The following is a 22,484-nucleotide window of genomic DNA, read 5'->3' on the forward strand; positions in this document are numbered from 1 at the left end:
TGGTTTTACAGATAGGGTTCATGCAGAAACGGTTTGGTTTAATGGAGTGTTTTTGGCAAGCTTTCCTCGTAAACCTTTCTATTCGTTATAAATGCAGCAAGGATTGGACCTGTTGCTAGTCATTTGTTTGCTTGTTTCATTTGTACAAGCTGTTATGACCAAAGCTTTGCATACCTCCACCTCTGTGCCTTTGGAAAATACCAATGGCGCCAGGCTTCCGATACAGCCAGGCATTGAGGGCACCAATGTGCTAGAAGGGCTGGGAAGGTGGGTTGAAGCCTTACCTTGAATGCTTGAATTTGAGGTGACCTAAGGAAGGGTATATAATGAAAGTGGTGTATTTTTATAAGGCAATGTAAAGGTAAAAATGGATTCACTTAGAGCCAAAGTTGATTGCTTTCAAATCATTGAAATGTGATGGCTGGTACCCAGCCCCCTGAGGTTCAGCACGTCAGACACAGAAATGCCTTTGCCCCTGGGAACTCGGTAGCACCTCATTCTTTCCACCATGTGTTATGAGAGTAACATTTTTTCAGAAAACAAAATCGAAAAAGCAAATGTTGAACCAAAATGAGGTCATTGTTTCTTACTTTGAGTTCAGTTATTGAAATGATGGTATTCATATGTCTGTAACTTTAGCACAAATGGAGTAAATGCCTTCAACTGTAAATCAGATAAATCAGAACAACATCCCACCACCAGAATCAATCACTGAATTGCCTGTCAGTTTTCTTAAGAATTAAATTGGGTACTCTTTCTTCACTGTTTAAATCGTTTCCATAGTCTGCACTCTTTAAAAAGAAAGAGAGAAAGAAAGAATAAGAAAAGAAGATGTAAACACTTTCTATAACCTGACACTGCCCTGCTGCCCACGGTCTCATTTCCCCCAGTTTCCTACACATATCCTCTGTGTTCATCAGAGCCAAACATGACTGTTTTCTCTTGAGATATACCTGTTCGTGTTTGTTTAATTGCTGAACTCCTCCTCATCCTTCAGGACTCAGATGAGAATCTTCACTTGTGGGGTATTTCCTTGACCCACTCACTAAGTGATAGCTCCTTTGTGCCAGCAGAAGACTTCTTTCAAGTGGTACACTGCCATCACATTTTATTTAATGTTTCTCTCCTTTTAAAAGTAGTTTGCATTTCTCGAGGCCACAGGCTAGGTTTTACTTATTTTTCTCTTCCCAGGTACTAGCTGAATGCTCTTAACTGTCAAGCTCATTGTAATATTTAACCTCCTGAAGGATTTTATAAAACCAAATCTGATTGGTTATTTTCCTCCGTTCCTCCCTCTCTTCCTTCCTTTCTTCTTTGGAGGTTGAACTTGGAGCCTCAAACAGGCCAAACATGTAGTCTACAACTGAAATTTACTCCCAGATTTTTTTCTTGATAATTGAAATAAGAATAAGACTTGATAATCATTGAAGCTCATATGGGACCTGAAGTTTTACAGATTCAAAGTATTAGGGTAAACTACATGAAATATGTATCATTTAAATAACTTATTATTTTCAACTGTTTCATACACAGAGTAAGTTATGTAAGTGACTATCTTTACTTTTTACAATTTGGCAAGGTCAGGGACTTAAAACTTCTATTCAAGGCTTCCTTCTGATCAACTGCTCTAAGTTGGGTACCACTGACCAGAATGGCAGCGCAGATAACAAAAATCACTGTTTTCTCTCATTGGCAGTAGCTGAGACTCCTATTTTTTTTAAGCTGAGACTTAAAAAAGGGAAAAAAAAAACCATAAGACTTTATGTAACTTGTTTGATACGAGGATAGGAGCCTTGCGGACACAAATGGAGAGCTGAAGTTACAGAGAAACATTTGTATGCTCTGTGGGGAGTAGGCAGTCATGCTGGAGTGAGATCAACAAGGGTGTGTGATTTCTGGAATGTTAGTAAACTGAGAGACTCAGCAAGCAAGATGGTTCAGATTCTCTGTGTCCCTCTGTCTTCTTCGAGCATGAATGTTCCTTTCCCCAGGCTAGGGAGGACCCCTCTGGAATGGGGATCTTTTGACCTCTTTTATGCCATGTCAGATACATTTGTATGGCCTGTTTCTGGGAAAGTGGGAAAAAGTGAAGTTGGAAGTTGAGATGATCTTCCTAAGTCTACCAGTCTCTCAAGTAGCTAGGGGCCATATTTTGGGGTAGTAGATTCCAACCCCTTCAGTGGTTCTGTAGTATAGGCCAGTGTGAGACATCACTTCTTGACTATTAAAATGACACAAATGATTTTCAGATTTCTAAGGCAATCTGAAATTTTCCAGCCTTAGGAAATCTGTAAGATAATTTAAAAATATTACTTGTTTTCTCATAAGCCAGAGGGTCACCTGGAAGAGACTGAATGTGACCACTGGCAGAATTTGATCTTTCTTGGTGCCAAGTAAACAGATGTATACAAGAGAAAAGGCACTTTTTGGGGAACAAAGTGCAACAGGATTTGATGGATGAAGGGGCTCCATCCTTCATGTTCCTTTGTTTCTTGAGACGACTTCCTTTGGTTTTGAATCAGAGCAACTTGGACTTTGAAAATCCTAGTTTCTTGTGCTTCTCTGGGCATGTGCATTTTTCCTAAATATGAGGGTGAAGAGAACCTGGAAGGAAGAAACCCAAACAGGTATTAAAGTCAGTCTAGCTAAGCTTACCTTTTCAGAGAGCAATTTCACGAGGAAGTACAGTGAAAGATGAAACAAGGACTATTAACTTTATAGAGTAAAAACAGTGTTCTGTCCTGTGGTTTGAGTAACACATCAAACCAGAAAACCAAATAATGTTTCAAGCTGGGTGGCAGCCAATTTTTTTTATCACTTTCCAGTTCTATAAGATGCAATTTTTTTTTTTGGAGACATAGCCATTAAACTGTTCACTTGTAAAAATGCAATCAGAAAAAGGTTGTTTCTCTGGTTTGTGAGTAAACAACCCTGAGACGTGACAGCTGACTGCCAGTGGGAAGAACAGGAACTAGAGAAAAGGAAACCCAAGCATCTGGAAGTGTCATAACACATGGTGCTGACTTGTGAAGGAACATACATGTTTTCTACTCCAGATAATGCCTATCGAGTCTGCCTCAATAAATTAGCTTCCCTATGGGAAAATGCTGAATAGTTACAGAGTTTTTGTTTTAATAATTGTCAATGTATATATTGCATTTAAGCATTATTTTTGTTCTTTCTGTTTTCTGGGGGAATTCTTTTGAGGCAACAGAAATTTAAAAACTTCACTCTGCAAGAGCATCCAATTCAATTGTTACACTACTCCTATTAATACATCTATTTTTTCCTAACTCAACTTGACTTATAAATTACTTAGGTGCAAAATATATTTCGTTAACTAAAAAGAAATGTTTAATATAAGTGCCTAAAGACTTTCTCTTGTGTCCAAGCATGGTGGTGCACACCTTTAATCTCAACATTCTGGTGGCAGAGGCAGGCGTACCTCAGTGAGTTCAAGGCCAGCCTGGTTTACAAAGCAAGTTCCAGGACAGTCAGAGTTGCTACACAGAGAACCCCTATCTTGAAAAACCAAAAAAAATAAAAAATAAAAGAATTCCTCTTGCAGAAGAGATGTCTCCCTGGCTTCCTCTGACTCCTCTCCATGGGTTTCGGTGTTGTCTGTATTTCCCAGCATTCCTTGGTGTAGATGTAATTCTGAACGGTTTTATTAAATAAGAAACACAGAACCAAATGCAGAGTTAAAAGCCCCAGAGGTCAGAGAGCAGTAACTAAGAGCTGAGACCAAGACCGCCTTCTTCTTATCCCTCACTGCCGCTGCCGTCCTTCCCCTGAGAAAGAAACCTACTTCCTGTGTGTCTGTTCTTTGTAGCTACAGTTCTCCTGCCTGGCCCACAGTCAGGGCAAATCTCTCTCACCCGCCAGTCCCAAGCCGCTCAAACCCGATCAAGTAAACACAGAGACTTTAATTGGTTACAAACTGTATGGCCGTGGCAGGCTTCTTGCTAACTGTTCTTACAGCTTAAATTAATCCATTTCTATTAATCTATACCTTGCCACGTGGCTTGTGGCTTACCGGTACTTTACATCTTCCTTGTCCTGATGGCGGCTGGCAGTGTCTCCTCTCTCCAGCTTCCGGTTCTCTCAATTTTCCTCTCTGTTAGTCCCGCCTATACTTCCTGCCTGGCCACTGCCAATCAGTGATTTATTCATTGACCAATCAGCAACACATTTGACATACAGACCATCCCACAGCACCTCCCCTTTTCTTTTCTTAAAAAGGAAGGTTTTAACCTTTACACATCTCCAAAGTCAGCTTGGTATATTTGGGAATTTGGGCGTAGCTTCTCTTACTACTTCCTGCTGGAGGGGGGCGCTGTATCTTCTGGGGAAACAAAGAAAATTTTAGGATCATGGAGTAGTCCGTGAGGCTGTATCATCTGAGCCAGTTGTCTTGAAACGGTTCTGGATGTTGGATCATCTGGGCCATGGTGTCATCGGAGACCTTTCAGGGGGTCTTGGCTGGTCAAACCTGATGTATCTTACTCTGGAACAAATCCATAGCCTCTTGCTTTCTGTGGAAACAAAAGCAGAGTCTCCTTTCCAAAGTAACATATCCTTATATCCAAATTTTGAAGTCAAGGTACCTTTAAAATATACATTTTGGCATAACTCAACAGCTTTTACAATCAAATGTTTTTCTGCAGTTAAAAATCCCAAAGACAACACAATCCAGATTCTCTGTGTAATATTCATCTTCACGTGGCTTATTTTTATATTAATTTTACTGTCTCTTTAAAGATTTTATTTTTTTTAAAACCATGTATTTGTTTCTATACTGTATATATCACCTTTTTTTGTCTCTTTTAAGCCTACGTATATTTTACACACATTTTAAACTATTACATCTGAATCTGTCTTATTGTGAACCTGTTGCTTTAAATTGCAGCCTTCTAAGCCTGAAATGGCACTGTGGCTGCTGGCTCCACCCACTTTAGCTTCCCAACATGGCGGTTCCGCCAGCTCTGGGAACCATCAAGTCTCAGAAATACTGGGTCTACGCTTTTATCAAAGCAGTATGTAGCCCAGAAACCTCTTTTTTGTTTTGTTTTGTTTTGTTTTGTTTTGTACTAGCAAAGGCTAAATTCACCACACAGCTTAATGTGCCACTTGCAGAGGCCTCATTCCCGCCATACTGCAGGTCGAGCGCGCACGCCAGCAACCCGCCAGTAGCTCAAACCGGCAGCTGCCGCTCATTTGAGAGAGACAATTAGGAAGCTGTTTTTAGCTCCGTTTTAGAATTTTTTTTCTCAGGTTTTAGGTGGAAACTCTTGCCACCACGTTGGACGCCATTTGTAGCTACAGTTCTCCTGCCTGGCCCACAGTCAGGGCAAATCTCTCTCACCCGCCAGTCCCAAGCCGCTCAAACCCGATCAAGTAAACACAGAGACTTATATTGGTTACAAACTGTATGGCCGTGGCAGGCTTCTTGCTAACTGTTCTTACAGCTTAAATTAATCCATTTCTATTAATCTATACCTTGCCACGTGGCTTGTGGCTTACCGGTACTTTACATCTTCCTTGTCCTGATGGCGGCTGGCAGTGTCTCCTCTCTCCAGCTTCCGGTTCTCTCAATTTTCCTCTCTGTTAGTCCCGCCTATACTTCCTGCCTGGCCACTGCCAATCAGTGATTTATTCATTGACCAATCAGCAACACATTTGACATACAGACCATCCCACAGCAGTTCTTTTTTTTTTAATATTTATTTATTTATTTATTTATTTATTTATTTTTCTATTATCAGCTTGATACAGTATAAATTCTTATCCTAACAGTGATAGTGAAATGTTTCACTGAGGCTTGCCCAGTAATTGAGTAAAACCAAAACTTATTATAAGCCACAGTCATCCTAGGGTCCCCCCTGCTATATAGCCTCCCTGGTTCTGTGGGTTGCAGTCTGATTTTTTTTGCTTTATATCTAGAATCCACTTATGAGTACATACCATGTTTGTCCTTCTGGGTTTGGGTTACCAGGATGATATATTTTCTAGTTCCATCCATTTGCCTGCAAATTTCACACTGTCATTTTTTTCTCTACTGAGTAGTACTCCATTGTGTATATGTACCACATTTTCTTAATCCATTCTTCTGTCTTTTTATTGACTTTCTGTCCTGCCTTCTCATTGGTTGTAAACCCAACCACATGACCTCCTCGTCACTGCCTGTCTATACAGACCTCCAGGCCTCTATGGTTGGTATTGAGATTAAAGGAGTGTCATGTGATCGGGATTAAGGGCATGTGCTACCACTGCCAGACTTCTGCTAAATGTCTTGCTATTAGCTCTGACCCCCAGGCACTTTTATTTATTAACACCTTGGTGCTCACACTTTCTTAATGGTGCCTCCTGCCCTCCAAAGCTGTTTTCAATCTCAGTTTCCTTCTCTGTTGCTGCTCCAAATTGTTTTGTCCTTAAAACCCATTCTGACACCCAATCCCAGTAACACATGAGTGTTGTGTATTTGGAAATGACTTTGACTAAAGATGTGGCGGCAGTTGACGAGAGTAAAAGCACTTCATGACAAAACTGCAGCACTCTGTGGAGTAAGTTCCATTACTGGAACCTCTTTGTGAAGGGTGCTGTTGTCTGCTTCTGCCACCAAGGTGCATGCTCAATGTTCTGCCTTTAAAATGTTTGAACTGTAATTTAGTATATGTGTGTGTGTGTGTGTGTGTGTGTGTGTGTGTGGTGTGGTGTGTGTGTGCGTGTGGTGTGTGTGTGTGTGTGTATGTTTGTGTGTGTGTGGTATGTGTGTGGTGTGTGTGTGATGTGTGTGTGTGGTGTTTGTGTGTGTGTGGTATGTGTGTGTATAAGGTATGTGTGTGTGTGTGTGTGTGGTATGTGTGTGTGTGGTGTGTGTGTGTGTGGTGTGTGTGTGTGGTGTGGTGTGTGTGTGTGGTGTGTGTGTGTGTGTGTGGTGTGTGTGTGCGTGTGGTGTGTGTGTGTGTATGTTTGTGTGTGTGTGGTGTGTGTGTGGTGTGTGTGTGGTGTGTGTGTGATGTGTGTGTGTGGTGTTTGTGTGTGTGTGGTGTGTGTGTGTATATGTGTGTGGTGTGTGTGTGTGTGTGGTGTGTGTGTGTGTGTGTGTGTGTGTGTGTGTGTGTGTGTGTGTGGTGTGTGTGTGGTGTGTGTGTGTGTATGCGCACATGCACATGTGTAGAGGTCAGAGGACAACTTGCTGGACTTGGTTCTCCCCTTGGAATTTGTGGAGGTCTGGGATCAAACTCAGGTTGTCAGACTTGGCGGCAAGCGCCCTTACCCCTCTGGGTCATCTCATCCCCACACCCTTTTACAGTTTAGTCACTCTTCTAGAATCTTCTTTCAGTTTGCTCATTTCATCTTTTACAGATGTGACTCTCAATTACTTATAAAAGATAAAAATTCCCATCTCAACCAAGGAGAGAACATTCTGGTCCCTCCCCATCCAGAGTTAAACACTCCTTGCAGGCTCTCCACCTTTTCACCTTACAGTAGCTTGTAGGGCAGCATTCCTGCTCAACAGTCCAGATTTTACAAAGAACCTTGCCCTTCCCTCCTGTCCTTTGTCTGCTGTCTTAAGCTAGACTTCTTCTACAGAACTTTTGTGCTGAATCTGGTCAGAAACCAGGCTGCCCATGACAGCAGCCACGGGCCACGCATGGATATCATGGGTTTGCAATGTGGCTAGTAGGATTCAAGATTTTATTTTAGTTAATTTAAATTTAAACTTACATAGCTATCTTCTTGTAGCTTGTGACTGTCATTGGACTATATAGGCAGTTATATCAAATTACAACCAAAATTTTAAAAGTTCCTGCTCCCCTTCCATGGCAAAGAAATCACTCAATTCCCTTCATCTGAATGTGCTGAGCCTTTCCAGCTCCTTCTTCCTAGGGACAGTCCGAACAGGAATTAAATATTTCATAGCAGTCTCTCGCCAGCCACCAGTACCCTCCCCATACCCCAAATTTCCTTAATCTCACTCATGAGATTCCTTGTCTTTTTTATTCTGGTGTCAATAGGCAAAAATCACCCTGACTTAGTTTAAGGGTCTTCATTATTTTAATCTCTCCCTTTTCCTCTCCGAGTTCCTCTACACATCCTAGGCAAATGCTCTCACACTGAGATGTGCTCCTAGACTGGGTGTAGTTTAATTCTAGAGTCAAGCAACACTTCATTCCATGTTTGAAAGTCAGTGTTTTACTAGGTAGAAAAGCTGGCTTTGCAGACCAAAAAGGGCCAAAGAAAGGAGAAACCGAAAAGACAAAAGCATTGGGCATTGCAGTTACTTCCTTGTAAGGAGGGGAAAATGAGTGCTTACTATTATAAATGTGACTTCAGGTCACATTTTCATGTGAGGATAAATTCAGAAACCAGCCTGTCTAGGAGAGCTGGCTGTAGCCCATCTCTCTTGGATTCTGGGAAGGTAGGATAACACAGAGTTGTATTTGGTAGGGTGGTACATTGGCATGAGGGATACCATTTTGATTTCTTTTCTGGTCTGTTGGGCCTCAAGCAGGCTTCATCTGCTTGTTGCCCCCAGGCCTCCCCCTCTACATGAATAGAAGGAGAGGCAGCTGGTGGCTACAATGGCTTCCAGGAAAATGGAAGCAGCTGTTGCAGGGGCCAGAGGCAGAAGCAGGGCAAAGTGCAGACCAGGGGGGCCAGGCCACCTTGTGGAACACAGCATGCAGTTTAGGAGATGTCCTGGCATTCCCCCACGAGGAAGCCTTTCCCAATATAGTTTCCATGGAAATATTTTGATTTAAACATATAACTCCCCCTAAAGGACAGTTCCGGGATGGAAAGCTAGTCATGAGAGCCTTCTTTTACTCTGAGACCCAAATCACATGATTCTTTATTTAAAACAAACAAACAAATCCCTGTATTTGTAACTGATACAATAATGGGCAGCAGGTCAAATAATAGTTAGTTCTTTTATACAAAGAAACCATTTGAGGAAGGGCCTCTTAAATAGTGCCCGTATGACATTGAAAAAAATATGTGGTCATCCTTCTTGCTTCCAAACTTCGGCTGGTTTAGCTTGTACCTTACAAAGTCTGGATAGTGGGTGACAGAGGTAAGAACTGGGATAGTAGCACCTGGCGTTTCCACCGAAGGGTACTTAGAACACACCATGCTCACCACAGTTGTGCTTACTAGTTCTCAACTTTGAGAATAGAGCTGAGTATACTGTTTAGTTACTACTGATCAAACAGAACCACACCAATAACCAACCAACAAAGAACCATTGCAAGTAAGGTTCCAGCAGATGTTGGAAAGTAAAAGGGGCCGGAAAACTGCAGGAGAATACAGGTTTGTAGGCTCAGGGGAGTTAAGGTTGATGACTGCCAATGCATAACGTAGAACTTAGGTCTCATTTTTAAATGTAAAAGGAGTCAAAGGTAGCCAATAAGAAAGTGAATGGTTGTGATGATATGGTGGGAGGGGGCCTTTGGCAGGTTTGGAGCCAAGGTGCCCCCTGGTGGGTGAGAGACAGAGAGGCCGTGCAGGCAGTGATGAGGGAAGTTTTATTTGGTGGGGGGGAAGGGAGAGGGAATGGGGAAAGGGAAAAAGAAGGGGCGAGAGTGCACACCTCCTGGGAATGGAAAGAAAGAGAGAGCGGGAGGGGAGTTTTCTTTTTGAAGGGGGACTTTACTTCAGGACCCAGGGTGGGTCCCCAAGGGGTGGGCCAGAATGCCAACAATAGTAATACATTCTCTATTTTAGAGTATATTGAGAAATATTTTTTAAAAAGGGCTCCGAATGGAATTAAGTCTAAATTTTTCTTTTTTTATTTATTTAAATTTTTTAAAATTCATTTTACATACCAACCACAGATCCCCCTCTCATCCCTCCTCCTGTTCCCTCCCCTGCCTTCCCTGCTCCCCTTCCATCCCATCCTCCAAAAGAGTAAGTCCTCTCATGGGGGGACAGCAAAGTTGAGGCAGGACCAAGCCCCTTCCCCTGCATCAAGGGTGAGCAAGGTGTCCAACCATAGGTAGTGGGTGCCAGAAAGCCAGCTCATGCACCAGGGATAGATCCTGATCCCACTGCCAGCAGCCCCTCTAACTGACCCAGCTACACAACTGTCTCCCATATACAGAGGGCCTACTCTGGTCCCATGCAGGTTCCACAGCTGTTGGTCATGAGTTCCTACGAGCTTGGTTCAGTTGTCTCTGTAAAATCTCTCTAATTTTGTTCTATGAGGCTGAAGATTACAGTTGTCTAGGGCATAATTTGTTCAGTGACAAACGTTTTTTAGTATGAATTCTTTGTTTTTCAAGCTCTAGTCCGTGATATAACTTCACTTTTAAAAACAAAACAAAGTTTGAATGTCATGTTTCGAATGTCATGTGCAAAGGCTGGTGTGTGTGACTGGAGAGTATCTATCCAGTGGAGGCAGAGAATAATGTGGCCTGGGACCCAGGCTGAAATGAACTTTCTAGCCCAAGGCTGGGATTAGATCCTAATGCCACAGGGGGTCTTTGGTGTATTTTTGGTAGTGAATAGTAAGGGTCTGGTTAGTGAATGGAAGGAGGCAAGGCTGGATTCTCCATGTCAGCCACCTAGAAGAGCAGAGGTAGGTTGAAGGAGTAAGTGGACAGTTGGTTAGGCACATGGGGAAACAGTGGAGATTTTGAGTATGGGTATTAAAAACCATGGGCTTTTTGGAGTTGATGAGGAGAGCAGAGAGTGATGAGAGAGGTAGGGGGGTACAGAGGGTAGCTATCGTAACTGACACAGTAGAAGAGATAAGAGTGATGGGAGAGATTGGGTGCAGAGGTGGATGTGGTAAGTGACGCAGGAATCCGGGCAGTTATGATGATGCAAGGCAGCAAAAATGTAGGCAGGCAGAGGGAGGGGACCTTTGTGGATGTGCTTAGGGTGTTTCTATGCCTGAAGTGGGGGGAAAGCTGTAGACAAGGACAGAAGTTCTTCTCTGTGTGGTTTAAAAAAACAAACAATTTTTCATGAACCAGAATCTGCAGAATTTAGTCAAAAATAAGGTGAATAGAAAGGACATTGAAGAAGGCAGTAAAACACCTTAGAAAAAGAGCAAGTGCATTTTCCTCCTCCTCTTTCCCTCCCAGGGTGATCATTGGTGTCCTGGTGGGTGGGATTCAGAACAGGCTCTCTAGGGTCTCCTCCACATGGCCTTGGCAGTGTGTGGTGCTGCACCAGCAGAGGTCAGAAGTGTTTTCTTTTAAATATTGAAGTACTGTTTTTTTTTTTTTTTTTAAATGTGTTGTATGCCAAACAGCTATTTTAGACTTTCTAAAGAAGATCTTGTTGTTGGGCTCTCCCCTCCCCTCCTGTCATGAGAAAGAGAGGAAGGGAATCTAGACATCTGGAGGCTGAGGGTCGGAACACAGCCCTTGCTCAAAAGCTTCCCCTCTACCTGTCCACACATTGCAGTCACCTGGAGAGCCTTTTCCGTGTTGATTCCTGTGTCCCCCTAAGATTCCTGTAAGTTTCTCACTGGTGTAAGGCTCAGCCATGAACAGAATTTCAAAAAGGAAATCTGGGTAGGGGAATCTAATGTGCAGCTAAGACTGAGGACCATCGCCTAAAGAAGAAATCTTTGGGAGTGTCGATGTGCTTACTGGATGATGATTTCAGAGTAAGTGGCCGATGTTGTAGATTTATCAGGAAGTTTACAAGTCAGATATGCAAGACAGTTTGTAAAAAATAAACTTTCAGGTTTAAACTGTTCTAATTATGATACCGTATATATTTGCATGAATATATCAGTCATTCTGAATACTGTATATGATTTTTTATGTAGCTCATTTCGCTGTAACAGTCCCTCACTACAGCTTATCAATGTTAAAAACAAAAACAAAAACAAAAAAAACCAAAAAACAAAAAAAAGACCCTACAGTACATGTGACCTTTATGTCATCCAGAAATGTACTTCGATCTAGCAGAGGCACCATGATGTCACATCTGCTGTCATGACAAGGTTTTGTGAAAGAAATGAGAAAACATTTTCTTAGATGAGATTTAGAGTTAGAAGGTTAGAAGACATAAAGGCCTTTTCTTGAAGGCATTGTGAGTTATGCTTAAATAGGATAGGTTCATTTAAACATACAGGGCTGGCCGGCCACCATTCACAAAGCTGAGATAATCCAGGCAACAAGATAAAGTCTCAGACTTTGTTGACTTGATATTTTAGTGGCAGGATAGACAATAAGTGGGTGGACACAAATAAGCAAATAAATGTCCAGTAATGTTAGCTGTAGTTATAAAAGGAGTGATAGCAGAGGTGAACACTCAGGAGTACAGAAAGTGGCAGTGATATGGATGGGCTAGGTAGGAAGGGGGACTTGATTTAGGAGGTGATGTGATGGGGCAGCTATTGATAAGATGGAACCAGCTTGGTCAAGAGCAAACCAAAAAGCCTTCTAAGACTTGGAACCTGCAGATGCAAGACTGGAAGGCAGAACGAATCAGAATATTAAAGATCAGGACCAAAGTTGGACTGGGAGTCAAGAACAGTACCATAGTTAGAAAAGTGCTGGGAGATTGGCTCCTGTAGAGCAAAGGTTGCAAAGTGAGGGTCCCAGACCAGCATCTTCAGTACCAGCAAAGCTTTGGGCCCACTCAACATGCTGCCTTAAAGAGACTTCAGGGATGGGCTGAGCCACTTAGATTCTAACGAAGCCCTCAGAGAGAGTTGCTGCGCACTCACTCAAGTATGAGATCAACATTGTAGAACTAGGTCAGGAGCTTACACTTCATCCTCATTGCTGTGTGCAAAGTTATTTTCAACATGGACTGACATGATCTGATTTGCGTTTTGGAGACAGCTATTCTGGGCTGTTTAAAGAATGGTTTATAATGTGTGATGTTAGTCAATGTTCCATCATTATAAAATATCCATGTAATTAACTGGTAACTGGTAAATTGTCCAGCTCTAATTTACGCACTCAGGAGGCTAAGGCTATAAAGCAAGTTCTAGGCCAGCATGTGCTACATAGCAGAATTCTTTCTCAAATCCTTTCTCAAAACTTCCCAGGTTGGGGAACAGTAGTAGAGCTCCTGCCTAGAGTTTTGGGTCCAATCTGTCACACTTCTAGAATGATAAAGGAAGGGAGAGAGGAGGAAAGGAAGCAAGGCAGAGACAATTTGTATTGGCTCACAATTTTCAAGGGTCTGGTACCAGGTCAGGTGACCTTTTGGGCATAAGGTGGCAGTGATAGGAAGCACATGTTGGAACTGGCACATCCCAGTGACCTAAAGACATTCCACCAAGACCCACCTCTTAAAGTTCTACCACCACTCAGTAGTGTTACCTTGGCTTTAAATTCCAAACCATAATAGGGGACCTGAAGGTTGGGGAGTACCAGGACTTCAAGGAAGGTGAGTTTGAGTCTTTGTCCTTCCTCTGACCTGCTTTATCTCCAGCCTGTTTGTGTGTTTGTTGTTTTCTGCTTTGTGTGTGTGTGTTGTGTGTGTTTTCTTTGTGTGTGTTTTGTGAGTGTGTGTTGTTTGTATGTGTGTTTTGTGTGTGTGCACACGTGTGTTTGAGACATGGCCCTGCTAGGTTGCCCAGTCTGGCCTCAAAGTTCTGGATGCAAGTTGTTCTGCTGCTTCAGCACCCTGAGTAACAGGGAATTATAGACTTGTGCCACCATACCCAGCTTTGGGGCTTTCAACTCTGACCCAGCCATGTCCCTTGAACACCCAGGCAATTTTCTGAACAGTGCTGTGGTAGAAAATGAGGGAGTGAAGAGGGAGGGTCTGAAAAGCATGGGTCTTTTTACCCAGTAATTCCTTTTTTGTGCCCCTCCTTCAGCCATTTTTCTTGTCTTCCCAGCCAAGTGACTTTTTCTTCCTATGATAAAGGCTGTGGCCTGGCACTTGGGCATTACATCACTTGGCCCAATCTCTGAAACAACACAGAAATGCAAGTGCTAATGTCTGCCAGGCTCTTGTAAAAACACCCAGGTCAGTTCCTTCCTCCAGACCAGCCTTTGAAATAACACTGTTGATAATGTTATCTGGGCTGTCCTGCCTTGGGGCTCAGAGTCCACTCTTTGTCCTCTAAACATGTGATATTTAAAGAAAGACTCCTGTGGTTTGGAAAGTCCTGGCAAATATGGGTCTGAAGACAATAGACTGTGGTATGAGCCGTAGCCCTGACATTTACAAGTTAAGACCTTGAGTGGCTCCTTTCACCCTCTAGGTCATTGGTCTCCCCTCAAATGCAAACAACAGATGGACCCCAGAGGGTCATACTCTCAGAGTATAAGGACCCAGTATGTATATGTCTCTTCAGCTTGAAGGTTTCATCACATTTGATACATTGTGGGTTTTCTTATGTCCCAAGTGCTTACCCAGAGTAAATAAAATATTCAGGCAAGGGGCTGGAGAGATGGCTCAGAGGTTAAGAGCACTGGCTGTTCTTCCAGAGGTCCTGAGTTCAATTCCCAGCAACCACATGATGGTTTACAACCATCTGTAATGAAATGTGGTACCTTCTTCTGGCCTGCAGAGATGCAGGCAGAACACTGTATGCATAATAAATAAATAAATATTTAAAAAAATACCAGGGTAAACAATCAGGGAGCCCGTAAAGAGCACAATCTGGCAAGAGCTATTGCTGATCTTCCCATAGGTTACTAAGCAGACTCCTGAACCACACTCTGAAGGGTTGGTGTAAATGTCTTTTAGCCTCTCACACCTTTGGCTTGCTCAGTTGCCTTTCTCAGGATGAGCAGTTGAGTGACAGAAATCCAGGACAACGGTGGGTTTTGCTGCACACATTTTGCTACACATGAGCATCTTTACTCATAAGTAAGATCCTAAGAGTTATTTCAAGACTCAAAGTTTCTAGCTCCACTCTCAGTCCCCCAAAATCTAGTTATATATGAGCTAGAGATGAGAGGAGACGCTCATGACTGGGGTGAGAGGATGTGTGTAGTACTAAATGAGAGACGTGGTAAAGAATCTTGCTAAGTTGTGTGTCCAGGGATCCTAGAGTCTGAAGAAAGGGCAGACCTAAAACTGCAGGTGTGAGCAGAGATGGTTTCTCTGAGGAAGATTTGCCCACCTCAGGGAATGTTACAGAGGTTCTAAGGATGGGGATGAGCCTGGTTTGTGACCCCATATCTGTTGATGAGGTTTGGAAGAGAAAGAAGGGATGTGTTAGGAATGTAAAGAAAGGGAGTTTGAAAAACTGGATTATTGTTACAAATCTCATCAACTTTTGCTGCCTAGCAAACCACTGCCAGGACTAATAACCTAAGACAGCAAAGATTCACACACAGAGCATGATTCACACACATAATTACACAGAACAAAATAATTTGGTGAAGGAGTAGAAAAGAGAAATGCATTCAAAGTTGTAGAAGTGTTCTCCTAGAAAAATATGTTTTATAGAAACAAAATTCTTATTCCATGGAACTGTAAGTAATTGCATAAAATACCTATTGTAGTCTGTCCTATAATTTTTTTCACGCATTAGTATCTTCAAACTTTTCTGTGGTATGCATCTTTTAAAACTGAAAATGCATATGTGTGGTTATCTCAAAGTAGTGGAAGTGTAGATAGACACACCCCATGCTTAGTTTTTCACACTGCATGCTGCTGTTTAGTCACTGTTTACCTTAGCTAACCCATTCTTTTTTTGTAAGATTTATTTTTGTTTTTAATTATGAGTATGGGTGAATGTGTGTTCATATGAGTGCAGATGTCCTCTGAGACCAGAAGAGGGCACTAGATCCCCTGGAGCTGTAGTTACAGGCAGGTGTGAGAAGCCTGATGTGGGTGTTGGGAATCCTATGCAAGAGTAGTACTTAGTTTTATCCACTAATCCATCTCTCCAGCCCTAAACTATTTTAATAAGGCTCTTTCATCACTTATAAATGTTCTAATATTCAATCTTTGTACAGAGGTATTAGTGTATCACATGTTTGTCAAATAACTATATTTTTCTATATTTGATTATAAAAATGAGCTTAGTTTCAAATATCAACTTGCACTTTTTCTATTTAGCACTAAGGTTTGTAATTTCTTGATTGTCGTGCCAAATCAATAATGTCAGCTTGTCCTCACACTCCAGGTGTTTTCTGTAAATGAAGTACTTAGTTACTGATAGGGATTTGTATTTTGGAGGTGCTTGATCCAGCTGCAAAGAAGAGTTAGCAATCTCTCCATTATAAGATGGTCCTAAAAGTCTCAATTATGCTTATTTTTATACTATGATAATGCTAGACCTGTGTGATGGGAGCAATTAAGAGAGCTCATTATTGTCGTTTAAAATTGTACATAAGATTTGCTTTATTGTTTCTAAATTTGCTTCTGCTGAATGATATATTCCCCATCCAAATGGTGGCAGACATGAATAAAATTGGTTGCATGGAACAAAACAAGATGACAAGTGGTTGTTTATGTGATTTGTCGTTCTGAGTATCAGTGCTCTGGGTGAGCCTAGGTTGTTTTTTTGCAGCAAATGGCCACACTTCCATCTCACTAAAATCACCCAAAGCCTCTTGGAAGCGGCAGGACAGCTTTGTTCTTAAGTCCAATAGTAGGCTCTTCAATAGCACATAGCAAGTCACAGGCAGCCCTGTCTCAGCATTGGAAATGGGAGAATACAATAAAGATGGCAAAGGATTGGAAGCAGGGAGAGTGAAGGGGTGTGACCCCTTTACTGCTAACCTCAATTTCTTAAGATGCCCTCACAGACCTGGGCCAGTTGACCAGGTGTAGAGTTGGGTCAGCATACCTTTTTATATGTAAAATACATAAAAAGAAGCAAACAATAAAATAAACCGTGCAGGTTTTAGGTGTGGTGAGACATGGTGTCACAACTGCTGTACCTTGTCCTCTTAGCACAAAAGCAGCCGTGGAAGACACAGGAAATAAGTGCAGTGCTCCCATGAAATGGTGCTTTCAGAAGCAGGTGGCAGGCTAGATAGGGGAAATGATGACAAAGATGAGTAACAAGTCAGTTTTGATGATAATGCTGGGGTGGTTTCCCTTCACACCCTTCCGTCTAGCTCTGCATTTTCTGTCTGATACGTTTCGGACTCAACCCTTTCTCTTCCTTTCCCCTTTACGTCTCTCTGTCAGCCTTTGCTTCAGGTGAAGTCCCTCCTGTCTTCTTTTCTTTGTGTGCTCACCTTATTTTCTTCTCTGGTTTCTCTGAGTTGGCTTTTCTTCTTGAAGGTGGAAGGTAATTGTGTTTCTTTGAGTAATAGAAACATCTCAGCCATGGAATAGTTTGAAAGTCAGTGCTGGGAGAACGCCTAAGACTTGAGATCCCAGCCACTGGCAGGGTACAAGGAGAGCTTGTTTATGAGAAGATACGAGACGAGACGAATCCATTGGGAAAGTGTGAAGAAGTCTGGGATGACTTCCATTTACACAGAGCTTGTGGAAACAAAACAGGAAGAAAGTCTGTAAACAGTGAGTCAGTACAATTAAAATGTAAGGGAGTAGCTCTGCTGCTCGGGCCTTGCACGTGTCACTGTGCTGTGCTAAAGAATTTAATTAAAACTCTAATGGCAAAATTACAGAGCTGGATTCTCTCTGGGTCCTTTTCAGCCTTCAGTTTAAGTAAGAGAAGCTTGATGTTAGTTAGTTCAGGTCATATGTCTGCGCTACAGGTGAATAAACAGGGTAATGGTAGCAAGGGCATGCTTTTGATTATAGAGATGAGTGCACCCCTGTGGTCTCCAGACTGGAGAGGAAGTTCAAGTCCCACCCGGCTTTATTTTCATGTTCTCTGCTAATGCATATGGTCTAGCCATCGAATTAATAGCACTCATTTAGGTGTGAGTAGGTAAAGAGTCCATTGAAATATACAGCACTTTTAAAAGTAACTTTAGCCGGGTGATCGTGCACATCTTTGATCCCAGCACTTGGGAAGCAGAGGCGGGTAGATCTCAAGACCAGCCTGGTCTACAGAGTGAGTTCCAGGACAGCCAGGGCTCGACAGAGAAATCTTGTCTGGCAAAAACAAACAAACAAGCAAAAAGTAACTTTAAATCCTTTCTTAAGAAAATTGCACTGTTATTTATTTCCCATGTGATCTCGTGTGAATTAATTCTGTTAATCAATCCTAAAATTTAGGAGGGATAATTTTAGTTACTGTCACTCGTTGGGGATTTTAGAGGAGGTACTGCACTGGTCAGGCAGGGTTCTCTAGCAGAAGAGCTGGTAGGGTATTTGTGATCCATAGGAAGAGATTCATTATGAGGGATTGGCCCCTGAATCCAGAAGCTGAGAGGTCTGTGATCTTTTGTCTATATTATATTCTATAAGCTGGAGGCCTGTCTAAATGCCCGATGTCTGAGAGCAGAGAGCCAATGTGTGTGAATCCCTTCCAAACCCAAAGGTCTAAGGGCCAGAGCACCAGTAACCAAGAGCAGGAGAGAAAGAGCAGATGCTTCCCTATCTGATCTGTGGGTCCTCCACAGGATCTGGGTGCCGTACATTAGTGAGAATAGACCATCTTAATGAATCCACCAGCACAATGACTGATGTCTCCCAGAAATACCCCTGCATCCACACACCAAAGAGACATTGTATCAATTCTCTGGGTCCCCCTTAGCCCATTCAAGTTAATGTGTCGATAGCCATCATGGGCATTTACTCCTTTAGTGCTTTCAGGAGAAATGGGTACCTTGCTGAGCGAACACCCACTCCCACTAGATCCGGACTTAGTGCTCTGTGAAAGGTATTCAAACATTTCATTTCAGCCACATAACTACCCTGTTAATTTGATTTGTTAGCCTTATTTTGTGGTCTGCAAAACAGGGGCTTAGAATGGTTAAACTCCTTGCTTGAGGTTCCAAAGACTGGTCAGGAGCTGAGCAGAGGTTTCATGCCAACCTGTCTACAGTGGGTCTCCAAGTGTAGTGGGATTAACTTCAGCAGCAGTAGCACCCACATGTTAGGAAAGCAGATAAACAGGCCCTCCCTAGACTTACAGAATGAGACATTCAGAGGACTTACTTATTCCTGCAGTCTGTATTTCAAGAGCTGTCCCAGTGATTCGAAAGACAGATGGAGCTCAAGCTTGTGAACGATGAGGCAATGGCAAGATGAGGGAATTTAGACTAATTAGAAAGAGATAAAAAATTAAATGCTTCTAAAGCTCTTTACTGCTAATCTCCCTTCAGCAGGAAGTCATGATAAAGAAAGAGAAACTTCTGAGAAAACAAACAAACAAACAAACTTCCTTTTCTAGGTCCATACAGATTCATTTTTTAGTGTGTGTGTTGTGTGCATGTGTTATATGTACTTGTTAGTGCATGCAGGGGTGTGTGTGTGTGTGTGTGTGTGTGTGTGTGTGTGTGTGTGTGTGTGTAAATCAGAGGCAGACATTGGGTGTCTTTTTTTAATTGCTCTCCAGCCTTATTTCTTTAGAGGGTCTCTCCCCTAATATGAAGTCATCCTTTTGGCTAGGCTGACTGGCCAGTGAGCTTCAGACTGCACGTCTCAGCCCTCTCTCACACTGGGCTTACAGAGCACATGTACTGTGTTTGGCTTTTTGCATGGGTTCTGGAGATCCAAACCCAGATCCTTATGCCTCCAAGTCAGGCTCTTTACCAACTGAGCTATTGCATCTCAATGGGGGCGACCCACCTGCGGGAGAGAATGAAAGGGACGGGGAGAGACGAAGGAAGACAGCAAGACAGGGTTCTGATCAAGCTGCAAATTTTATTCTCCTCAGCAAGGCTTATATAGCATGGGAGGGGGGGCAGGAAGGAGGGAAGGGGTGCAGGAAGGAGGGAAGGGGTGCAGGACGTGCCGGACGTGCAGTTGAGGGAAGACATACAGGTCGTGAGGCTGCAGGATGTTGTGCTAGGTGGTAAGGTCACTGGTCAGGGTCCATTGTTCTGTTGCTATGCTACCTGACCTACCTGACCGAGGAATGTTCTTTATCTTTGAGGGCATCTGGTTTAGGGCCTGTGGCTTGTTCTCTGGCCTAGCTAGTACTTTTCCATGGTTCATATTTGGTCCCTGACAAGCTATCTTCCTAGCCCTGGACATAATAGATTCCATTGAGTGTTTCTATGTGCCGGGATCAGTGTGCACATAGCATTTGATACCAACCTTGAAAACCTTGGGTGCTTGTGAGGTTGTGAGAGCTAAATTAGGTTATTTTCCAGAGTATATAAGAAAGAAAGATTTGGGTTATTTGAGGAGCTATGTATCAGCCAGCAAGTAGCAAGAGTGGATCCGTGGTCCAGAAGTGGCTATTGGTAAGGAGGCTCCACTTCTCACAGCTACATCTATGACACAGAACGGCTGCCAGCCCAGAACCATTTTTGGATCATAAATAATGAATATAAAAATATATAATTAAAAGCAGTCTTTCTTAAATTGAATAAAAGAAGCTAGAATCAAAGATCTGTTTGTGTGTAGATGGATTTTTATGCCGACTTTTTGTGAACCTGATGTCTCTCCTCCTTGCCCAGCAGGTACACTGAGCTACATTCAGGCCCCACAGAGCTGTTCAACTCTTTTAGTCACCGTTTACTTTAGCTATTCTAGAGCGTAATGATAATGTCGCCAGGTTTTTAATCCAATTCTTTTAGGAAAATAAGGACAGAAAGAAATTATTTTTTCTGTAATTGCCCCCAAGTGCCCCTAGCAGCACCAACCAGTTCCCTAATGATCAATAAAATGAGCCATAAGGATAGTGAAGCCTTAACCAGGGATTTTTCAGTTGCTAATTGTTCAGGGAGGGAAAGGTAGGTAAAATGAACATGATGTTTTCTTTCAGTTGGTGGGAGTAGACAATACCTTTTCAGCAAGAAAGCCTATCTTTTTAATAACTTACTGTGATTTTAATAAATCATTAAGAGGTGTATGATTTCTATTCTTCTTTCTCTGAAAGCCACAAATAATAAGTGATTACTAGGAAGTGCACTTTGTCAAAGTGTTTGTCCAGTGTTTGGGGGTGGGGGGGCAGAGACATCTTCCAGGAGTTTGGGCTGACCTTCCCCACTAAGGCATCATCTGAGAACAGCTCCTCAGCCCCTGTTGTGTCTCCTGCCTAGTGTGTCTTCTCACAAGTACTCAGTAGGGAAAGTGATCCCTGTGGTTCTGGTGAGGTGCAGGGAGGCTCCTGGGCTGGTACTGCTTGCCAGAGCAAAGTTACCTGGATGGCGTTTGCAAGTAAAGAAAGGATTTTCATAGTAAATGGTCTTTAGTCTTTGTGAAAGAGTTCTTTCCAAAAGCTTAAAATATAGAATTAGTTAAGGGATGGGTTTGGAACTGCACAGAAATAGGCATAATTTTGGCTTTGCTGGGCAGAGATGTGACCTTGTCTGTCTTAAACTCACTAAGAATAAGCTTCCTTAGTTAAAAAATAGGAGTGAAAAATACCTACCTAGTGTTGCCTTTATAGGGCTTAAATAAGATGGGCCATTTTAGAATGTAAATCACAGTATGCACGTTCAGTAGTTTCATACCTAATTACAAATCATTTTCTAAGTCCTTTTTGTGGTGTGTAAATTGTCTATATGACCTGCCATTTTACTGTTCCCTGAACATGGCAGGCATGTTCTGATTTCTAGGCATTTGCATTCTGCCTTTATTTTTATTCATATTTATTCTCGTTCTCCATCCCTCCTCCTTCCTGCCCAAATGATGTTACTTCCTCCAGGCCTTCTTGACCGTTTTACCTCACTCTTCCATTTTTTTTAATCTTTACATTTATTACTATACAATATTTCCATGGTTTCTATTTATTTCCAGAATTTCCATGAAGCATAAGATCTGGCAGCAGAGACTTTTTATTTATTACTCTACCCCAGCAAGGAGTTCAGGCACTACCCAGTGAATGTTTAAGAAGTACTTATTGTGATCTACCAATTCCTAAGTTATGAATTCCAGGTACAAACTTAAGACAGTTTAAGTGATTCCTCAATTTTGAAGATTTTAAGGCTACCAGGGAACTGGCGCTGAATATTGAAAGAAACTAGGTGAAGGTATATACCCCATGGTTGCTGAGGAGATATGGCACTTGAACCTCCTTTCACAAGAAAGTTGCCAGGAAGTGGATAGTCAGCCATGTAGGGCAGTGGGGTTGCTGCTGCTTCCATAGTTCCTTTGGACATTCACAATGAACAAACACTATATCACTAAGAGGTGGCCCATCCTGGCCTACCTGAGGCTCCCCTAGAGAGGCTCCTGCCCTCTGCCCCTACCAGATGCAGCTCTTCTACAAGAAGGACTGCTTTGTGAGACCTCAGGGCCCACTCTTGTTCTTCTCTTCTCTTCTTTGGAATGTTCTTGCTGGACTATGGCCCAGAATGCTCTGCTGCCTCTTCCTGAGTCCCCCGCTTCCTCAGTCACAGGCATTTGGCCAGCTTTTCCATCAAGCTCAGTTCTCGTGGTGTCTCTGGCTCGGTGGTCTAAAGGACTCAGCAGCCCTTTCTCCCGTTGGGAGGGTCACATACTGAGTCACCAGGAACCAAGGCTGACTGCTCACCATGAGTCCCTATGTGGGGTGGTGG

The 22,484-nt window shown here is 42.6% G+C and overlaps 1 protein-coding gene across 14 annotated transcripts in view; it reads left to right on the forward strand.

Moving 5' to 3' along the window:
* Plcb4 (phospholipase C beta 4) overlaps window positions 1-22,484 on the forward strand; it is a 383,607-nt gene that overhangs the window by 235,444 nt on the left and 125,679 nt on the right. The gene's annotated exons all lie outside the window — the stretch shown is intronic.

The sequence above is a fragment of the Peromyscus californicus genome, unplaced genomic scaffold (genome assembly GCF_007827085.1).
Source record: "Peromyscus californicus insignis strain IS unplaced genomic scaffold, ASM782708v3 Scaffold_7__1_contigs__length_154581171, whole genome shotgun sequence".
Classification (NCBI taxonomy): Eukaryota; Metazoa; Chordata; class Mammalia; order Rodentia; family Cricetidae; genus Peromyscus; species Peromyscus californicus.